Source organism: Equus przewalskii, chromosome 26 (assembly GCF_037783145.1).
Source record: "Equus przewalskii isolate Varuska chromosome 26, EquPr2, whole genome shotgun sequence".
NCBI classification, from domain to species: domain Eukaryota; kingdom Metazoa; phylum Chordata; class Mammalia; order Perissodactyla; family Equidae; genus Equus; species Equus przewalskii.
The window spans coordinates 25,098,673-25,115,312 of record NC_091856.1 but is presented as its reverse complement, the minus strand read 5'-3'; positions in this window follow the sequence as shown (position 1 = coordinate 25,115,312).

Sequence of the window (16,640 nt, the reverse complement as noted above, 5' to 3'; positions counted from 1 at the left end):
TTCAGGAGCAGGGCTGGCACAGAGCAAATGCTCATTCCTTAAGTCTTGATCAGAGACAATTATGACAAATTGCTTTCACTTTCTATTTCTGTTGACTTCCACGACAGCCCTATCTGGCAAATATTATAATCCCCATTTTACAGATGGGGAAACTGAGGCTCAGAGAGCTCAAGTGATTTGCCCAAGCAGTGCTAGTAAGTGACGGAGCTGCGACTCAGACACTCGCTGGCCTGACTGCTGAGTCTGTGTTCTTCTAGCGACAGAAACCACACAGGGCCTGGAAGTCAAGGTCACCAAGAATGCTGACTGGCTTCTAGAAGGTGAGGAACCGTGAACCGGAGAGGTGACACATTTCCACTCTAAGCCTCTCTGCACAGAGCTTTGGCCGGCTCCCCTAACATCTTTGCTTGCTCTTCCTCATCGCCAATGTGGGGAGAAACGGCCTGTCTGCAAGACGAGCAGTCTTGGTGGCCTTCTGAACCTCTAGTCTCGGCAATGCTGTTCACACCCTCCCTGTTCCAGCCCCGCCAAGACCTTCCCTTCATAAGTCATTTTGAGCCTTCACAGACTGCTGGCAGCTCATTTCCTTCCTCTCTCTGTACAGCCTCCCGCTCCCTGCCACCTCTGTGGCTTCTCCAGAGCCCCAGGACACTTGATTGGGGGCTGAGCCCTGCCCCGTGGCCTCCTCCTTGCCTGGGTCTGCTTTGCTCATGCAGAGTCAGGTCTCGGAGTTTCCTGTGAGGCTTGAGAGGTTGAGAGATGCTGAGAGTCACAGCTTGGAGCAGAAGTGGGTGGGGGACAAGGTGCTTGGCTGCGGTGGGTGGACACAACCTGCCCCTGATTCCCCCAGGTGTCACCAGGAACCAGCAGCCCTCTCTTCTTCTAAGTTCTGGTGTGACAAATAGAGACTCTTGCACCCCCTCTGGCAGCAAATCTTATCCTAGCTCCATTCTTCAAGTTCAGTTCAAACCAGCCGCACCCCCTCTCAGCCCACACTGACAGGAAGCCTGGATCACACTCTTGGATTGTCCAGGAACTCGGGGATGCTGCCGGCTGGCTCGTCACTGCTGTCAATGTGCCGCTGCATGGTTCTGCTTGGGCGCGGGTCCTTGACATCTGTCCACTGTGGCTGCCTCATGTTGCCCGGCTTCTGGTTCAGGGCACCGTAACCCTTCCAAAGAGGAGACACTCAGCTGGCAACTTCATCCCCACCGTGCCGAGCTCAGGCACCGGTGTGCGAGTCCCCAGGGGCTCGGTGCCCACACTCCAAAAGTGGGGCGGCCTCAGGGGCAGGGAGAAAGGGTCCAGGCTGTTGCACCCCTTGGCACCCTGCTCCATGGCAGCTCCCTCCCCAGCCCAAGGAGCCCACCCTTAGGCAGGGGGTTTTCCTTTCCACTCTCTAGAAACATTAAGGGCATGTTTTACCTCTTTTTCTGATGTGGGCCTTCGGGACTTATCAGGAAGGCCAGGAACTTAGAAACACACCAGGCTTGTACACTCTCTTTCATAAGGAGGGTGCTCAGGGCCTCCCAGAGGGTGAGAACATTCTTTCCTGAGCCAAAATCTCTCCTCCTGCAACACACACCAGCTCCTGTCAGCTCAGTGAAGACTTTGCTCCCCAGCACGGAGAGAAGAAAACTCCAGTTAAGTTCTCTCTTCATGCGAATGACAACATCCACAGCCCCCGTGAGAGGTGGGGCATGTGAGTCCATTTTAGAGATAGACCAGCTCTTCCATGATGAGAGCACTGTAATCAGAACAGCTGTCGTTTGCCGAGTGCATACAAAACACTTCACCTGTGTAACTCCCGCACAGTGGCGCTGCCCATCCTGGAGATCTGCTAAAATGTGCCCAGCAGCTGCTAGCCTGGCTCTCCACCCCGATTTTCTTGTCCCTGGAAGTCTAAAGCCTTCTGCAAGCTTATTGTTTTGAGTAAGCTAAACTTCTTTAACAATTAAACCCAGAATGAAATGAGCGAACACCATAGAAGTTTATTTTTCTCTCATAATAAGATCTAGGAGGTTCCAGCTTGCTGAGGCGGGGATGGGGCCCAGGCTGGCAGTGGATGTGTGTGCGTCGACACATGGCTCCCGAAGCCATCCCACAAGCAGGAAGGAGACGAGCGGGAGCGGGGCTGGGGTGGGAGGTGCTCTGGGTCAGGCCTGGAAATGGCACCCATCGCTTCCACACACATTCCACTGGCTCCAGCTCCATCATTCAGCCACACCCAGCTGCAAGGCGGGGCTGGGGAACGGAGAGAGCTGTGAGCCCAGAAAGGGGGAGAATGGATGCACACAGAGCTGGTGGTCTCTGCCAAACCCAGCTTTCTCTAATCCTCTGCTTTTTCTTCCTTATGTGTGGTCTGCGTTTCAAATTGCCTTGACTCAAACAGGAAACTTAGCTCTCTTTGAGTCACACACACATGCACACACACACACACACACACACACACACACTCTATTGTGTCAGGCACTTGCGGGACTGGCAGATGTTACTAATGATTTAGGGGAGAGGGCATGGGGTAGGGTTACAAACCACTTCTGGGGAAGAGTGGCAATGTATTATCTTTCTAAAACTCTCCTTTGCTCACCCCATGGCTCGCTGGAAGTCTGGCTGGCCCTGTCCCTGGGGCTGACTCTCTCCACCTCGCTGGCTCTTCTGCCTGCCCCCTCCCTCCCTTCCCCCTCCATCTCTTACTTTTCCAGAGCCCCCAGCCCGAGACAGAGCCTTCCGGTGTGTCAGCTGAAGAGGTGCTCACCTTATCACACCCAGCCCATGGAGCCTGGTGAGCCTCCCAGACGCTTATCAAGGTGTTTTCCCCAAAGACAGTTCCCAGCTGTTAAAATAAGAGGTGCTAGATGTTAAGATAATTTTCTTTGTTTACATTCTCAGTAAGCCCAGGTGTAGGCATTGTTACTCACCTGACTTAGCAGAAAACTGACACTAAGAGAAGGAAAGAACTTTCTTAATTAAACAGCTCGTAAGTAATGGAGTGGACTTGGCCAATAGCCTGGGCTCTGGGACGCCAGGCTGTGGGCCAGGTGTGGCTGAAGAAGGGCACTGATATTTCTTAGATGGTCTGCGTGGTTCTAGGGGTTGATGGTTCTTATTTGACCCAGAAGTTCTCCCCATTTTACAGATAAAGAAAATGAGAATCTCAGCCATAAAAAAAGACAAAGCCATGCCATTTTCAAGAACATGGATGGACCTTGAGGGTAGGTATAATGCTAAGCAAAATCTCAGATGGAGAATGAATGACAATTGCCAAGACAATTACCATATGATTCCACTCATGTGTGGAAGATAAACAAAAAGACGAGCACACTGATTTGGAGAACAGATTACCAGAGGGGAAGGGGAAGCGGAAGGGGGAAAAGGAGAAAAGGCACATGTGTACGGTGACGATAGAAACCAGACTTTGGGGCTGAACAATGCAGTCCCTACAGTCAAAACCTAATGACATACACCTGAAACTACATAATGTTATAAATCAATGTGACTTCAATAAATCATTAATTGACTGATTGATTTAAAAAAGAAAATGAGCGTCCCATTCACAACAACCTGGATGGACCTTGAGGGTATTATGTTAAGTGAAATAAGCCAGCTAGAGAAAGACGAACTCTGTATGACTCCACTCATAGGTGGAAGTTAAACATGGAGACAAAGAGAACTGATTGGTGGCTACCAGGGGAAAGGGGGGTGGGGTGGGGGGAGGGCACAGAGGGTCAAGTGGTGCACCTACAACACGACTGACAATAATGTACAACTGAAATTTCACAAGGTTGTAAACTATCATAATCTTAATAAAAAGTAAAAAAGAAAATAAAAAAGAAAAGAAAATGAGCATCAGAGGGCCTTGCCCAGTGGCCAAGTAGTTCAAGTTTTGCACATTCCACTTTGGCAGCCAGGGTTCATGGCTTTGGATCCCGGGTGTGGACCTACTCCACTCAGCAGCCATGCTGTGGAGGTGTCCCACATACAAAAAATAGAGGTTGATTGGCACAGATGTGAGCTCAGGGCTAATCCTCCTCAAGCAAAGAAAGAGGAAGATTGGCATTGACGTTAGCTCAGGGCAATCTTTCTCAGCAACAAAAAAAGAAAGAAAGAAAGAGAATGAGCATCAGAGACAGAGAGGCAGCTGGCCTGAAGTTAGCAGAGTGCCAGGCCACTCTTCCCTTCCCCAGGCAGTCTCCCCACTTGGGGGCAGAAGCCTGGAAACCCAGGTCTTAGCTCCAGCTCTGCTCCTGATGCCTTTGTGGCCTTAGATAAATCCCTGCTGAGGGCTGAACAGAAGTGGATGCATTGAGCAGCTCCTCCCAAGGCTGATGTTTCGGAGGCTGGAATTCTACTTCCGTCACCCTGCTGGCTTTTGTAGCCATCTCCGGGGGGGGGGGGGGGGGGGGCGGGCAGGACCCAGAGAAGCGCCCCCAGCCCCTGCAGGCCCTGTGAGTCTCTGTTTTGAGCCCCAGTCTGCAGGTTCATGACGGGCTTTGTAGGAAAGGAGACCGCATTCCCTGCCATCCTTACCCCACATCTTCTCCCACCAGTTTCATGTGCAGCCAGCAACCGTAGAATTATGAGGCCCTGAAACTGCTTCACAAATAACCAAGAGGGCTGAGTTCCTGAGGAAGGAAGAAATTGCATAATAAAACAATCCGAAAACTCCCCTCTTGTTCTGGTCTTAGGGAGTGGCACAAATTCAAAGCTTCAGGACGGCCCCTCCCTGGCTCTGCGGCGCATCTCCCACCTTTGAACAGCCAGAGAGCACTTTCTCCCAGGGTCACCAACTTGTCCCAGTTTGCCTGGGACCGTCCCAGTTTTAAAATCGAAAATCCAATATTCCAAGACCCCCCCGCCTTGGTCCTAGGCAAACTGGGACAGTTGGTCACCCCACTCTCACTGTACTTTTAATATTTTCTGCCTTAAAAATTCCTTGGTGATTAAGAATTCAGGCTCCAGAGTCAGACAGACCACAGCTGAGTTCTGCTTCTAACCCTGATCAGCTGTGCAGCATCAGGCAAGTAATTTCTTCTCCTGGTCTCAGATTCCTCAGCTGTAAAATGGAGATAATAACATCACTTTGCTTCAGGAGTTGGTGTAAAGATTGACTGAGATAACGTGTAGTACTCCAGTCCCTCAGGTCACAGAGATGACACCGATCCAGCCTCACACATAAGGATGTAAATAGGTGTTAGCTCTCTGAAACGTGACGAGTGAAGATTCTGGTGGAGACTGGTACTGAGTGGCCCCAGGGGCACAGGGAAGGACTGAAGTCTGCCCAGGACGACAGGAGACACTTGAGGGATGAAGAGCCATTTGCGTGGGGCCTTGAGGGATGGGTAGGAGTTATTTAGGAGGAGAATGAGGAAAAACATTCTTAGCAAAGGAAACAAGCTGGGGAAGTCTGTGCCTGGTCAAATTTAGCTAAGCTGGAATTAGTTTTTCTGGAATTTCCTCCACTTTAGAGTCAGCCATCAGAGAAATCTGCACGAGGTCTGGAAAGTGGAAGTGAACGCAGCATATACATGCCCAGACGATCAGTACAGACACTGTTGCAACTCATGTTTATGGGCATAGACCCACCAGCTCTTTTTTTTTCTTTTTTCTTTTTTTTTGGTGTGATGTAGCTGCCGGGCCCACACCTGTGCCACTTCCCACTGGATTTTCTTCAATTTCTTCATCGCTTAGGTCAATTTCTTTAACAAAGTCTCCAGCTTCTCCTCCAGGTCAACTGCATGATGGAAGCCAGAGGCTCAGACATAGTAAGAGAGCAGTGTGGGTTCCAGTTTGTTCTTGGGGGGTCCAGCTTGCCCTTGTTCTCCACAACTTCTGACCATTGTCCTTCTCTATTGCCTGCCCTGCTGACCTCAGACCTGGCATCAGAAGCAGTGGCCACAGCTGTGCATAAACCATCTATGTGGCTGTTATGCTCCTATAATTGTGCAAAGTCAACTCCCTATCATTTATCCCGATTCGCTATCATTCCTAGGGATTCTGCCTCTCCAGAGGAACCCCGACGGGGACAGTGAGTCCTGTGCGACTAGGGGCTGGAGAGCGGGGAACACGGGGGTGTGTGACCAGAGTGAAGACAGAGAGATGGGCTGGGGCCCCGGGACCTGAAAGTCACTAATATCTGGCCAAGGGGCTTGCAATTTATCCTGCTGTTAATGAGGAGCCATTGAAAATATTTGAGCAGGGAAGTGACACAGCCAGATCCCGGATGTTCCTTCCCTCTCTAACATTCTTAATTCCTATCATTTTATGTTTATCATGAGCCAAGCCCCAGACTGGGTCCTGGGAGAGATACAGAGAGGGTCAGACATGGGTCCCCCCAGCCTCTGAGGCTCACAAGCATGTATGAGTTAAATCTCTTATGTGAAGAAGGAACTCGAAGGCAGCGAGTGGTCAGAACCACAGGCGGAGAGCTGGCAAAATCATATATTTCCTCAGCTAGAATATGGCTTTCTTAAACCACATTTCTTCTGTACTTCCGCTTCCCAAGGCAGTTGCTTCCTGGATTGACTTGAAAATGCTCATCCCTTTTTATCAAAGGGAGGCAAAAACCTCTTAGGGGCTTATACTAAACAAAACAGGAGTTCCAAAAACTTTTTTCCTCTTGTCTTCGTTTACCTAAAAATGTGGGTGAATCTGGTTATTAGCAGGGGATGGGACACGGAACTGTCATCCCTGTGTCCCGGGGGTCCTGGCTGCTCAGAGATGGGATCCAGATACCTTTGGACGTGTGCCCAGTTAGGCAACATCCTCCATCCAGCCTCATGCTATTTGTACCCACTGATTTACTCGGGGCCTCGGAGCTACCTGGGAGGGAAACCTGTGTCCCTGACCAAGGTTCGGACATACACAGGGATGCGTGGCAGAGTGGGGTGGAGGAGGAGAGAGGGGCCAGCTGGAAAGGCACTTGAGGGTTTCTTCCAGAGAGCAAGGGCTCCCGTGTGGCCAAGCAGACTCAGCCACAAGGCCAAGGAGGGGGACCCAGGGGGTTAGTGATGCTGTTGGAACCTGCCCTCATCCTAGTGGTCCTCATGGGGATGGCAGGAGCTGTCTTACTAAACTCTGTAACACATTAGTGCCTAAGCAACCTTGCTGGGGGCTCTGAGACAGTGTGTTCCCCAGAAGGGAGGAAGCCTTCTCTTTTGTAGCTGCATGACAAGCCATGGCAGCCCGGCAGGCTGCACGAGTGTCAGTGGCGGTGCTCCAGGCTGAATCTTGATGGCAGAGCCTTGGAGAGGCAGAGGGAGAGTTGCATGAGATGATATCTCTTGCTCAGCTAGCAGCAGTGTCACCATCGGCTTCAGTCATTTTCTATCTCTGGGAGCCTTAGCCAAGGCCGTGACATGGAGTGGCAGCCAGGACTGACTCATGAGTGATTGTGTCATACTCCTTGGGGCTGGAGTTTTTGTATGAACCGTGGAAGGTTTCCAACTTGTAGAACTGAAGGTTAACTGCTAGCGGGACATTATCCATATCCACAGTTTACAAGACCTGGAACATTGGGTTACATCAAAGTAAGGATGGAGCTGATGAAAGGACAGCAATTGGGTGAGTAGAGAACTAGAAATCTTGTCTTACGTGAAGGGAGGATGTAGGAATTGGTGGAGTCTCGGGAGGGGAAGCGGATATAGGTGGGGGGGGGGATGGAGTGATGCTGGGGGTGGGAGAGAACGATTCACCTCTTCTGTGGGGCTATCATAGTGCAGAAGGGGCAGACATATTCTACAGCATCAGAGCAGTGGGGAGGGAGTGGGGCCAATGGGAGAAAGCCATGGGAGGCAGATCCCCCTTCAACCCAAGGAAGAACTTTCTAGAGCTGAACTCTTCAGGAAACAGTGAGCATCTGGGCCCACAGGACTGGAGTGCAGGTGGATGACTAAATGATGGGGATACTGAGGACCAGCAGACTCCAGGCTCTGAGTCTCATGAACCAGTATAATTAAATTAAAAAATTATTCTGGGTATCAACATAAGTTTAACACCAAGCAAGGAGGGAAGAGCATACTCATAGCCCTTGCTGAGAGATGATTTATCAACCACATACCAAGGGGGAAAAAACAACCAGAAGATTGTATCACAATTTATGTATCCAGTTTCTGTTCACACAATGGACTGTTACAAAGTTGTGAACACGACGGTACCAGGACTGGAAACAACAGCGCTATGACCCTTAGAAATGTCACATCAAGAGGAAAAGACAAATCACAGAAGGCATACAGCTTGACACCATGAGTATACAAGTTTCAAAATTAAGCAAAACCAAAGAAAATGTTGTTTAGGATGGATACATCTGTGCTAAAACTGGTTTTGAAAACCAAAGGAATTAGAAACACAACTTTTGGTGGCAGTTAGAGCTGAGGAGGAGGCAAGGGGGCAGGATTGGGGAACACAGGTGGCTTTGACCACATCGGTGGCTTCCACGTGGTGGAGTCTAAGGCATGTGGTTGAAGTGCAGATGTTGGCTTCGCTACAAAGCTTCATGACTTCACAGTGTGACATACAGTTTTATCTGTAGAACGTATGTAATACAAATTCAAAAAACCAAAGGATATACGCAGAATATACCAAAATGTGTTTATATTTTAAAATCTATTTCTTTTTGTTATTTCATGGTTATGTAATTGTTTTTATGCAAATTCTTTGCATTTAGGCATCTACATTGACGGTGACCGAGAGTGAAGCTTGTACCAACTTGTTTCAGAACTTCCACTTTCGTCAGACCGGTGTCACATGCGGGTGTTGGTTCCATTTTGCTCCAATGTGCAAATCCAGGAAGTTGAGGAAGAGTAGCTCTAGCTGGCAGGGCTGGAGGAAGTGGGCAGCAGGGCTGGCTGGGAACGCTGTGGAAAGTGAACGTGCGGGAGCAATTCAGAATTTGGAAAGCATGGCCGTCAGAGGGAAGGGAGTGGTGTGAAGGGTGGAGAGTGGAGGGATTGCTGTAAATGGCCTTTGAAGAGGTGAGCGCCCCCTTCGGTCCTGCTTAAGTGTACCATTCAGTGGCCTTAGTACATTCACATTGTTGTGCAACCATCACCACCACCCATCTCCAGAACTTTCTTACCATCCCAAACCAAGACTCTCTACCCATTAAATAATGACTCCCCATCCTCCCTTCCGTCATCCCTGATTACCGCCATTCTACTTTCTGTCGCTATGAACTTGACCACCCTAGGTACTTCATATAAGTGGAATCCTACAATATTTATCCTCCATGTCTAGCTTATTTCACTTAACTGCTTTACGGAATTTGAGGAATAATTGAAAACGTGTGTCGAAAACAACTCCAGCTGGAGGTCAGCCCATAGTATACGGCGGGGCAGGGTGAGGGGGAATCCAAGATCCAGGCCCCAAGAAGGGAGGCAGCTTGCCCAGGTCACGTAGCTACCCAGTGACAGACAGGACTCCTGTCTCAAAGCAGGCCATGTAGTTTATGCCGATGCCAGGAAGGTCTTTTGTGCGTTCGGTGCCATTGTCTGATAATCTGCCATTAGGACTCCATCATTCTGGGTCTCAGTGGGTTTTTGATTCCCAACTGGTTCACACATCTGTCTCTCTTCCTGCCCAGAAGCTCCTCAAAAGCTGAGGCCCTTGCTTGCTCATCACTGCATTCCTCAAATCTTCAGGGCAACGCGACGATCAACGCTCACCAGCACTCACTGATGTGGACAGTGCGCGAACAGACTGCAAGCACTCCTGGAACGTGCCTACGTCCATTCAGGGCCCCCTGAGCAATGTCTTTTCAAAACCAGACGCCTCTTTCCCCAGTCCTGCCTCTGCTTGGGCTAGAGGCACATTGTCCTACAGCGGGGGCTGGGCTGGACAGGGGGCCTGCACTTTCCTGACCACTGCACCAGAATTATCCAAGCCCTTGTGTGTTAGTTTCCTTCTGCTGCTGAAACAATTATCAGACACTTAGTGACTTAAAACACACACATTCATTATCTTCTCACTCTGAGGTCCGAAGTCTGACTTGGGGCTCACGGGGCTAAAACCAAGGTGTCAGTAGGGCTTTGTTCTTTTCAGAGACCCTAGCAGAAAGGCTGTTTCTTTGCTGATTCCAGTTCTAGAGGCTGCCGGCATCCCTTGGCTTGTGGTCTCTTTTCATCCTCAAAGCCAGTGATGAGGGGTTGAGCCCTTGCCTTGCATCACCCCAACCTCTGCTTCCTTCTTGAACTCCTCTTCTGCCTCCCTCCATCTTCCACTTTTAAAGACTCCTGTCTTGGGTTCATTCAGATAATCCAGCTTTTAAAATTTTACGTTTAAGGTCAGCTGTTTAGCAACATTAACTCCATCCAACACTTCAATTCGCTTTGCCGTGTAATGTAACATATTCACAGGCTCTGGGGATTGGGGCCTGGATGTCTTTGGGGGGCCAGTATTCTGCTTCCACATCTTCTTGCAATGCAAGTTCCTGGGCTCCCCTGCAGACATGGGTGGGTTCACTCTCTGTGGCCCAGGAGTCTGCGTTCCACACCTGGGCCGTGGGAAGGCAGGAGGCGAGGACTGGGAGCAAGCAGGGCAGGTGGAGCCGTGTAGGGGTTTTCCTGGTGAGCGCTCCACAGACCCATTTGCTTCCAAAGGGCCGCCTTCCCCTGCAACCTCAGCAGCTATGTCCCCTTCCTCCTGCTCAGAGACCAGACACCCTAGAGCAGGGCCAGTGCGGGCCACGTGGCTGGTGAATTAAAACCCAGGTCTGAAGGAGGTATTTTTGTTTGTAGGGAGTGGGGAGACAGGCAGGGCGCCCAAGAGGGGAACCCCAGGCTTTTCAGCTGGGTCCTCTTCACTCTCAGACGTGTCTGTCTGTTCCAGGGCCCTGTGCCACGTGGTCACCTTTAGGCTGTGGGTGAGACCCAGGTTGTTGATGCAGCTTAAGGTGCCAGCAGTCATTTCTAGGTGTGTCTCTTTGAGATCCTAAAATGCCTGCATTCTGAGTCACTTAGGGATGGTGAGGAAAGCATGTAGGGGGACTGCTGGAGCATGCAGAGGAATCCCAGTGGGAAAGAGGATGTCGCAACCAGGTAGACATTCATTTCGCATGAGAAGAGTTGGAAGATGAGACTGATAATCTGAATGAGGAGAGCCCTGCCCCAAAGCCTCAGGCCTCCACTGTGCTCAGGGTAGCAGTAAATTTGGGTCCCCTCCTACCTCCCGGCCATATCCCACCTTGCTGTCCCCATGGCTGTCTTCTAACCCACCTCATCAGCTTCCTTTGAGTGCCACATATGTGCCGTCCATCTTTGCTGCCTACCACAGGCCTTCGCACTTTCTGTTGCTTCTTTCCTTAACACTTTTCTCTCTCTCATCCCCTTGTGACTTCCCACTCATCCTTCAGAAGCCAGCTCCGTCATCGCGTGCCCAGGAAAGCCTTCTCTGTCCTCCCTACACAAGTCTAGCTCCCCCCCACCCACAGCCCTCGGGGACACCTGGACCGTCTCTCATGCCCTGTCCATTCCTGCTGCAGGTGCTGAGGTTCACCCAGCAGGGGAGCTGGGAGCACCGTGGGAGGGGAGCAGAACAGGGTTCCCTCCTTGAGGCCGGAGTCATGGAGTTTTCCTCCAGACCCTCAGTGTCAGGGCAGGTCGACCAGTTTTAATTGAGCTCTTGAGAACTCACACCTCTGGTTCCCACAAAGAAAGCAGACATAAGTGGGGATGGGGGGTGGGGAGGGTGAGAACTGCTGAGAGGCTGGCGGGGGCCTGATGGCCCCCATCAAAGTGAAAGGGGAACTGACCAGTCCTACAAACCACAGCATTTCCCGCCTCGGGGATAGGAAACAAACCCAGGGCTGCCAGGATCCCCACACATGCAGGTGCCCAGGTGCCCACGTCCTCACAGCATACATGCAGGCACATATGCATGCACACACCCTCACAGCACACACCCAAAGGGGTGCTCCTGTGCCACTCTTGCAGACAAGCTCACAAATGCACACAAGCGCCCTCTCCCTCATGCTCAACCACAAAGCCGCACACACTGAAATGTGCACTCACATTTCATATGCACCCAACACCTATGGGTGCGAACACACATTTACAACACACCTCCAGAAACCAGTATGCACCTGGGCCTCACCCTCGCCACAAAGCACAAACAGGTACATTCAGCTGAAGATACAGGAATGCACACACAACCGCATATGTGAGTAACTGTACAGATTCGCTCAGGCATGGGGACATATGCTCTCATACATATTCAATTATCAGATGTTGATGGAATGCCTAACATGTGCCAGGAGCTGTCTCGACATGCCATGCAGACACTTGGACACACAGACATGCATTCAAACATCTCTCTACATACATGGATGCACACGCAGCATACACACAATCACAAAGACACAGACACAACGCACACACTCACACACATGGAGACAACAAATACACACAATTGCCCTCCAGGCACACACCCAGTTTGGATTTTTTCCCAGCTTTATTGAGACGTAATTGACCACACAGAGTTTGACTTCCCAGTAAGCGAAGATGATGGAAGAATGTCATTTCTAGAGAGCACTTGCCTTGGTACTTTTCCTGCAGGCCCCTCCCACGTCCTTTCTCTCGTTCTTGCTCTCCCCTCCCTGTTATTGTCTCCTCTTCTCTTGTCTCCTGTCTGTCTCCTATCTTTCTCAGGGGATGGGTGGCTACAATGCTGAGTTACATTTGGTAAATAAATGAAAAGCAAAGGATATATTGGAGTATATGAGGAAACCATTGAGTGTAAAACTAAATCAGCCTGACTTTGTCTTTCCAAAAGGGACTGATGTGGCCTGTCAAGAATGCATTGTACATCTGCTTTAAGCATTTACTATGTCCCAAAGACTAGAATGATCCCCTTAAAGATAGGGATGTAACGTTCCCCCATATCAGCATTTCTTTGAGGATAAGCATCTCTTCCTGGGAACTAAGGATTAATTACCAAACTGCTGTGCTCATCTTATGACCACTGACCTGCTGTGCCAGCTAAGCATCTTGTGACAGCAGTAAAAGAGATATTCCTGTTATATGTGATGTACGCTCTTTGTTCCAAGATGGCATATAACCACTCTGTACACCCCATTTCTTTGGTGCCCTTGCTTCCTTGGGGATGGAAGGCCCTGGGCTGTAGTCAGCAAACCTGGCTCATAATAAACCCACCCCAATTTTGATTTTTAGAGTGATTATGGATTATTTGCATTAACACATTTATAAGAAATTCAACTTGAAATCCCGTTGGCCTGGACTTCTTTCTTGCCTTGCATTGTTCCAACCTTTTTTCTTTTTGTTCATATTAATCTGACTGCTTTTAACTGAGGGTGGGGCCAGACACTAATGACCTCCTGGAAAAAAAGAGTGAAATCTGTTCTGGAACCCAAAGTTTGAAGAATTTGATTGGCAAGCTAGAGGGACAAGGAAAGGGTCTGGTCTTTGGTCACAAGGTACCCTCCTTGCCCCAACTATCAGGGCCAATCCTTTCACTTTAGGAAGAAAGGATTAAAGCTCAGGGAAGAGATAGAAATTTGCTTGATTAAGGGCTTGTCCCCAGGCATCTATCTGTCCCGTTCTGGGCAATCTTCCCCACACCAGCCACATCAACCCACAGCCTAAGGGGGCTGGATGATGAAGATGGTGGTAGTAGTAGTGGTGATGGTGATGATAATGGTGATGTTGGTGGTGATGGTGGTGATGATGGTGATGGTGATGATGATGATGGCAATGATAATGGTGGTGGTGATGGTGGTGATGGTGATGATGACCGTGATGGTGATGATAATGATGATTATGGTGGCTGCAGCGGTGATGATAGTAATGATGATGGCATTGGGGTGGTGATGAAGGTATGAGTCACATATAGTGCCTACTTCATGCCAGGCTCTGTTCTAAACTCTAGTTAACCATTATCCTCATTTTTCAGATGAGGTAGCTGAGGCATAGAGAGGTGTCATCACTAGCTCAAGATCACATAACAGATAATAATGCCCTGACTCGTAGATGCCCCATAGGCAGGATGCCAGAGCAGAGAGGGCCTGGGGAGACCCTTTCATCCTGCTTGATCACTGTACAGATAGGGCATCTGGAGCCCACGGGAAGGGACTTGCTCAGGTCACACAGCAAGATGTGGCAGAGTCCCTTCCAGAGAGAGCTCCTATGCTGACATTCAATCAAGCCAGGGCTCTCCAAGACAGAAGGAGATGTGGCTAAGTTTTGCTTGGTTGGACTTAGGAGCTGGAGTCAGTCAGAGAATTAACACGAAATGTTACTTGCCAAACTTATAGCATAAAGTTGGGCACTCAGTAGGGGTTCAGGTAGTGCTGGTTCTCCTGTCCTAGAAGAGAGACTGGGCCCAAGGGCTGCAGAAAGAGGTCAATATGCTGTCAACTTGCAGATTGCCCACACTCTGCACATGGTGTGTGAACTTGTATCCCAGGCATCGAGTCTGGCACATAGTAGGTGCTCAATGAATTGTGCCCACTTTACAGAAGGTAAAAAGCATAGTTATAGTCACCTATATGATGGACAAAAGCATTGACGTCCTCTAGAAGTGATCCGTGGTCAAGGCAGCAGTTCATTTTCTGTCCAGGACCCTAGCATGTGCAATGTACAGGGTGCCAGAGTGAGCATTCAAAATGGAGACTGTCCCCCCACCTTCTGTGCAAAGAGAGGCACAGGACTGGATTCTTGGGTACCAGAAGTTGGTTGTTGCCCTGAGTTATGATTTGAGATAGTTGAAGATGTTCATCCACCCCCTATATCTTCCCAATTGCGTTTCTCAATTCCTGACATTCCGCCGTTTGAGATCCATTCCTCAGTGTCCTGATAATAATCATAGCCATCATCTAGTGCCAGGTGCCTCATATACCACATCTTGTTGGATCCTGCAAGGTAGGATTCCTCTTTATACTAATAAAGAGACTGAGGTTCTGAGCATTTTGCCCAAAGAGCCCAGCTAGTAATGGTCAAGCCAAGATGGGGACCCAGCTTTCTTAGACTCAGGACTTTCTCTCTTTACTAGGACTGCCACTGATAACTCGGGGTCCCCCAGGCTGGGACTTTTGCATCCAGAAATGAGGGGGCGTGGTGCTTTCTGGTGGGACACCTCCAGGGAGTCAGGTGTGTGAGCCTGGGGGCACGAGGGGTGGTAAAATAGAAGGTGAAGCCCTGGGGTTTGGGGGGAACTATGAGGCTGCTGAATGGGGCGCATACAGACCCAGGCGCAGAGCCTCCAGGCACGGACCTCCCCACAGGGTTACGAAGCAGAAAAAAACGAACCAGGCTCGCAGCACATGCATTATTGACAGCTCCGTAGCTGAGAAGTCAGGACTAATGGAAACAGATTTTAATAGACTTAGTTAAAGAAGACTTTCTGTTTTGTTTTGTTTTTAATAAAAATCATCTGAGAAGTACCTACTTACAATAAGTAGAGGAGTGACTGGGTGGGGGAAGCATCTCAGGCAGAGGGAATGGCAGGTGCAAAGGCCCAGGTTTGGACTGTGCTTGACCAGGTTGAGAGACAGCACCAAGGAGGCCAGGAAGCAGGGAAGAGTGGGTGAGGGACCAGGAAACCAGTTGTGTGTGAGCTGAGATCTGCAGGGTGAGGAGAGGGTAACCAGGTGCAGAGGGAAAGCATGGTGTGTGTGTGTAGGGGGGCATATTCCTGCTGGGTTTAGTGACTGAAGAATTCAGAGAATCTCTTTATGTAACTGATGGTGGGAGCTCACATTTATTTGGCGTCTTATTTTATTTTAGACCCCCTTTGCCAGAGCACAGGTTACCTCATTTCTGATCTTTACAAATCCCTGGGCTGAAAAATAATCATCCCCATTTTATAGATAAGATCATTGAGGCTCAGAGAGGTTAAGTGATTTTTTTCCCCTCAAGGTCACACAGCTTGTGGAATGGCGGGGACAGAACTTGAACACAGGTTGACCCCAGGCTTCTTCTATGACAAATTTTATTTCTATTGCCAAGAAAACAGCATATGAACTTTTGAGAAGACCCAGTACGTTGGCTTTTTTTAGTTGTGTTTTTATTTTATTTCTGTACTTAATTTTAAAAATAGATAAGACATTTTTAAAGAACAACAATCCAATTATAAAAGCGTTTACAGGGAAACTTTCCCACCCACCCCTCTCCTCCATGCAAGCAGATTATCTCTATGACCTTTTTTTAAAGATTTTGGAAGGAGCACACTTTTAAAATTGGAGGAATGTAACTTTCTAAGTTTTGGTTGCGTAGGTAAAATTTTATTTCAGCTGCCAGAATTCTTTGGCCCTGGCGGCACTGACGATTTTAAAAAGTGAATCCAAGAGCATTAAAATACTTGGCTCTCTCCCTATTTCTGCCTTTTAAAATTAGATATATGTAAATGCCAGAGGTGGGATTTATTATCATAAGAAAACAAAGGACTTCCAAGTACAAAACCAAGTAAAAAGATAGGATATTTCCTCCCCTGGAAATGAAGATTTTTAACAGCATTTCCTTGGTTCAATAAAAGAGAAGTTGATGAGCCTCTAAGGAGCCAAGGCAGCTTTTTGTCTCCTGGGCTTGTCAATTCCTCCCATCTTATTTATTGTCAAGCTGGAAGAAAAGCAATTATCTGACGCCAGTCCCAAGTCAGAAAGCCTTTCCTTCCTTTCTCCTCACTTCCTTCCT